Here is a 5,721-nt window from a genome sequence, read left to right as displayed (position 1 = left end):
GCGCATCCTAAAAATATCAGTGACATTCAGTGTACTTTTTCCGTAGACACTGCGGACAGTGACATTACCTGTGCTACATCTCCTGTATAACGTTTGCGCATCCAAAAAATATCTGACATCCAGTGTACTTTTTCCTTAGACGCTGCGGACAGCAACATTATATGTGCTACATCTCCTGTATAACGTGTGCACAGCCAAAAAATATCTGTGAAATTCAGTGTACGTTTTTCCATAGATGGTGTCCACTGCGGACAGTTACATTACCTGCTCCTACATCTCCTGTTTAACGTTTGCGCATCCTAAAAATATCTGTGAGATCCAGTGCACTTTTTCTATAGACGCTGTGGACAGCGACACTATCTGCGCTACATCTCCAGTTTATCATTAGAGATGTCCCGAACTATTCGCCGGCGAACAGTTCCCGGCGAACATAGCTTGTTCGCGTTCGCCGTGGCGGGTGAACATATGCGATGTTCGGTCCGCCCCCTATTCGTCATCATTGAGTAAACTTTGACCCTGTACCTAGCAGTCAGCAGACACATTCCAGCCAATCAGCATCATACCCTCCCACCCAGACCCTCCCACCTCCTGTACAGAATCCATTTTAGATTCATTCGGAAGTTGCAGTCTTAGTGAGAGGAGGGACAGTGTAGCTGCTGCTGATTTAATAGGGAAATCGATAGCTAGGCTAGTGTATTCAGTGTCCACTACAGTCCTGAAATACTCATCTGATCTCTGCTGTAAGGACAGCACCCCAAAAAGCCCTTTTTAGGGTTAGTACATCAGTCTGCTTTTTTTCCCCTGTGTAATCTAATTGCAGTTGCCTGCCAGCGTGTGTGTCAGGCTCACAGTGTATACTGTGCCCACTTGCCCAGTGCCACCACTCATATCTGGTGTCACAGTAGCTTGCATTTAAAAAAAACTAAAACTTTTTTGACTGTAATATAAAAGCAGTCAGTTGCCTGCACGCGTGTGTGTTTCATGCCCTGCAAGTGCACAGTGCCACCAGTGCAACTCATATCTGGTGTCACAGTAGATTACATTTAAAAAAATAAAATAAAATTTTGACTGTAAAATAATAGCAGTCAGTTGCCTGCACATGTTTTTTTTTACAGGCCCTGCAAGTGCACAGTGTCACCAGCGCAACTCATATCTGGTGTCACAGTAGATTACATTTAAAAAAAATATATAAAATTTTGACTGTAAAATAATATCAGTCAGTTGCCTGCATACGTGTGTGTTTCAGGCCCTGCAAGTGCATAGTGTCACCAGCGCAACTCATATCTGGTTTCACAGTAGATTACATAAAAAAATAAAAATACATTTTTGACTGTAATAGATTGAATAGCAGTCAGTTGTCTGAAAGCGTGTGTCAGGCCTACAGCGTCTACTCTGCCAACTTCTGACAGTGCACAGTGCCACTCATATATGGTGTCACAGTAGCTTGCACGCATAGTACAACTAAACAAATAAAAAAAAAAAAATGACAGGCAGAGGCAGACCACCCCGCAGGGGCCGTCGTGGTCGTGGTGCTGTGATTCCCTTTGGCCCTAGAATAATGGCCAGTGTTCAGAGGCCACGTACCCTGAACTCAAAAAGTTCTGAGGACATAGTTGACTGGCTAACACAGGACACCCAATCTTCTACAGCTTTCGCTCGGAACCTTGACGCACCATCTTCCTCCAGCTCAGCTTCGGGCACCTCTCAAGTTACCACTCGCCCGTCTGCCGCCACCACCAACACTAGCACCACAGCTGCTTCACTTGATCTGTCAGAGGAGTTATTTACACATCAGTTGGAAGAAATGAGTGATGCGCAACCATTATTGCCAGAGGATGTAGATAACAGGGATATGTCTCAGTCAGGCAGCATTACACACATGGACGTACGGTGTGATGATGATGATGTTGTACCCGCTGCTGCTTCCTTTGCTGAGTTGTCAGATACAAGTGAAGCGGTTGATGATGACGATGTGTCTGTGGATGTCACATGGGGGCCCGCTCGAAGAGAAGAAAAACAGGGGGAAAGTTCAGATGGGGAGACAGAGAGGAGGAGGAGACGAGTTGGAAGCAGGGGGAGATCATCGCAAGGAGCTATTGACACAGTCAGACAGCATGCATCGGCACCCAGGGTCAGCCAGACAGCACGCCAACCAACGCATGCTGTTGCCACCACCAGAATGCCGTCATTGCAGAGATCATCAGTGTGGCATTTTTTTTGTGTGTCTGCCTCTGACAACAGCGATGCCATTTGCAACCTGTGCCAAAAGAAACTGAGTCGTGGGAAGTCCAACACCCACCTAGGTACAACTGCTTTGTGAAGGCACATGATCTCAAATCACAAACGCCTATGGGATCAACACATGAGTACAAGCAGCACACAAACTCAAAGGCGCCATCCTCCTCCTGGTCCAGCATCTTCAGCCACGTCAACCACTGCTGTCCTCCTTGCCCCCTCTCAACCACCCGCCACTCCATCACTTGCCTTGAGCAGTTCCTGCTCATCTGCCCAGAGTCAGGTGTCTGTCAAGGAAATGTTTGAGCGTAAGAAGACAATATCACAAGGCAAGTCACCCCCTTGCCCGGCGTCTGACAGCTGGCTTGTCGGAACTCTTAGCCCGCCAGCTTTTACCATACAAGCTGGTGGAGTCTGAGGCCTTCAAAAAATTTGTAGCTATTGGGACACCACAGTGGAAGGTAAGGTACCCGGCCAAAATTTATTTTCACAAAAGGCAATCCCCAACCTGTACTCGTTTGTGCAAAAGGAAGTCATGGCATGTCTGGCACACAGTGTTGGGGCAAGGGTCCATCTGACCACTGATACCTGGTCTGCAAAACACGGTCAGGGCAGGTATATCACCTACACTGCGCATTGGGTAAACCTGCTGATGGCTGCCAAGCATGTAATGCGTGGCTCTGCAGAGGAGTTGGTGACACCACCACGACTTGCAGGCAGGCCTGCTGCCACCTCCTCTACTCCTCCTACTCCATCCTCTTCGCTAACCTCCTCGGCTAAGTCCTCTTCTGCTGCTGCGTCTTGCTCCACATCAACTGCACCCCCCTAGCTCCCCAGGAGCTATTCCACATCCCGGATACGACAGTGTCACACCGTCTTGGGGTTGACTTGCCTGAAAGCAGAGAGTCACACCGGACCAGCACTCCTGTCCGCCCTGAACGCACAGGTGGATCAGTGGCTGACTCCGCACCAACTGGAGATCGGCAAAGTGGTGTGTGACAACGGAAGCAATTTGTTGGTGGCATTGAATTTGGGCAAGTTGACACATGTGCCGTGCATGGCACATGTGTTGAATCTGATTGTACAACGCTTTGTGCATAAGTACCCAGGCTTACAGGATGTCCTCAAGCAGGCCAGAAAGGTGTGTGGCCATTTCAGGCGTTCCTACACGGCCATGGCGCACTTTTCAGATATCCAGCGGCGAAACAACATGCCAGTGAGGCGCTTGATTTGCGTCAGCCCGACACGTTGGAATTCAACACTCCTAATGTTCGACCACCTGCTCCAACAAGAAAAAGCCGTCAATGAGTATTTGTATGACCGGGGTGCTAGGACAGCCTCTGCGGAGCTGGGAATCTTTTTGCCACGTTACTGGACGCTCATGCGCAATGCCTGAAGGTTCATGCGTCCTTTTGAGGAGGTGACAAACCTAGTCAGTCGCACTGAAGGCACCATCAGCGACATCATCTCATTTGTTTTCTTCCTGGAGCGTGCCCTGCGAAGAGTGCTGGATCATGCCGCAGATGAGCGTGAAGAGGAAGAGTTGTGGTCACCATCACCACCAGAAACAGCCGTATCAGCATCGCTTGCTGGACCTGCGGCAACGCTGGAAGAGGAGTGTGAGGAAGAGGAGTCAGAGGAGGAATGTGGCTTTGAGGAGGAGGAGGAAGACACACCACAGCAGGCATCCCAGGGTGCTCGTTGTCACCTATCTAGTATCCGTGGTGTTGTACATGGCTGGGGGGAAGAACAGACCTTCAGTGAGATCAGTGAGGACGAGGAACGGGACATGAGTAGCTCGGCATCCAACCTTGTGCAAATTGGGTCTTTCATGCTGTCGTGTCTGTTGAGGGACCCTCGTATAAAAAGGCTGAAGGAAAACGACCTGTACTGGGTGGCCACGCTACTAGACCACCGGTATAAGCAGAAAGTGCCTGAAATGTTACCGAATTACCACAAGTCGGAAAGGATGCAGCCGTTCCAAAATAAATTAAAAAGTATGCTTTACACAGCGTATAAGGGTGATGTCACAGCACAATGGGAATCTAACAGCGGAAGAGGTGAAAGTAATCCTCCTCCTACCATGACCACGCCGGCAAGGACAGGACGCTTTACAGACGTGTTGTTGATGGAGGACATGCAGAGCTTTTTAAGTCCTATGCATCGCCACAGCCCTTCGGGGTCCACCCTCAGAGAACGACTCGACTGACAGGTAGCAGACTACCTCGCCTTAACTGCAGATATCGACACTCTGAGGAGCGATGAACCCCTTGACTACTGGGTGTGCAGGCTTGACCTGTGGCCTGAGCTATCCCAATTTGCAATAGAACTTCTGGCCTGCCCCGCTTCAAGTGTCCTGTCAGAAAGGACCTTCAGTGCAGCAGGAGGTATTGTCACTGAGAAGAGAAGTCGCCTAGGTCAAAAAAGTCTAGATTACCTCACCTTTATTAAGATGAATGAGGCATGGATCCCGAAGGGACTGACAGTGAGCGATACATTTGACTAAAAAAAGGCCTGGTGATGAGATGAGCTGCCTTGGGCTAAAAATGGTCCACACGCTGCTGTGTTTTATCTCTGAATGCCGGATGACTTGCGTGACTTATCTGCCACCAACTAGGGTTGAAGCCGCAATGTTTTAGTGCACTTTCTGCCTGGAAAACATAAATTTTTCTGGCCGCTGCTACAGCAGCGGCTGCAACAATACCAAGTTTTTCCGGCATGTGTACATGCCTAATTTTTCTGGCCTCTGGTGCTGCACTGTGGCTGCAAAAACAAAACAAAAAAAAGGCACATACATGTGTAAATTCCCCTTCGTGATCGTTACATTGTTGTGGTGAAGGGGCTTGCGTATCACAATGAAGCGACCACCTCTATGAGTGTGTTGGCAATGGAAATGTTGGCACACCCCAGATGATAAGGTCGTTGCTTCATTGTGAACAGACCAAAAGCGATCGGCTGGATAATTTTGCATAGAAAAAACATTAATTTTCTTTGTGATCATCTAAGGTGATCATTAAAGCCTACTAGGCCAACAATGGGCCCACACTGCAGAATCATTGTTTTCTGGGTCACTTAACTGTAACTGAACTACCTCAGCACGACCATAGACTTTGAAAAATCCCTATCGCCTGCAATCTCCCAAACGTGCGCAGTCATCACTACACCAAGATTGACGCATAGAGGAATACAATTTATGTCATGAGTGTATCAACTATTGACAACTCTTTGCGGTTGTCTAAAATTTATTCCATACACGTCCCCTGATAGGGGACATAACAGGGATTACACTGATAGGAATAGTACTACTTAACACACCACTCATATCTGGTGGCACAGTACATTGCACGGCGCACGCACAGTGCCCCAAATTGGAAGTAGGAGGACCAACCAAGCATCTTTTTCCATCTCCCGTTCCTAAAATCTATTACATACACCGGCCCCTGATAGGGGACGTACAGGGATTAAACTGATAGGAATAGTACTACT

This window comes from Bufo bufo, chromosome 5 (assembly GCF_905171765.1).
Source record: "Bufo bufo chromosome 5, aBufBuf1.1, whole genome shotgun sequence".
Lineage (NCBI taxonomy): Eukaryota > Metazoa > Chordata > Amphibia > Anura > Bufonidae > Bufo > Bufo bufo.
Note: the sequence above shows the minus strand (reverse complement) of the source record.